Raw genomic sequence first — 547 nt, forward strand, 5'->3', positions numbered from 1 at the left:
GAGAGACAGACAGACAGACAGACAGTTAGATGGACTGAGTGAGTGGGGGAGAGAGACAGACAGACAGACAGTTAGATGGACTGAGTGAGTGAGAGAGAGACAGACAGACAGTTAGATGGACTGAGTGAGTGAGAGAGAGAGACAGACAGACAGACAGTTAGATGGACTGAGTGAGGAGAGAGAGAGGCAGACAGACAGACAGTTAGATGGACTGAGTGAGTGAGAGAGACAGACAGACAGACAGACAGTTAGATGGACTGAGTGAGTGGGAGAGTGAGACAGGCAGACAGACAGTTAGATGGACTGAGTGAGTGGGAGAGAGAGACAGGCAGACAGACAGTTAGATGGACTGAGTGAGTGGGAGAGTGAGACAGGCAGACAGACAGTTAGATGGACTGATTGAGTGAGAGAGAGACAGACAGACAGACAGACAGTTAAATGGACTGAGTGAGTGAGAGAGAGAGAGACAGACAGACAGACAGTTAGATGGACTGAGTGAGGAGAGAGAGAGACAGACAGACAGACAGTTTGATGGACTGAGTGAGTG

Source organism: Anarrhichthys ocellatus, unplaced genomic scaffold (genome assembly GCF_004355925.1).
Source record: "Anarrhichthys ocellatus isolate YVR2014 unplaced genomic scaffold, GSC_Weel_1.0 scaffold571, whole genome shotgun sequence".
NCBI classification, from domain to species: Eukaryota; Metazoa; Chordata; class Actinopteri; order Perciformes; family Anarhichadidae; genus Anarrhichthys; species Anarrhichthys ocellatus.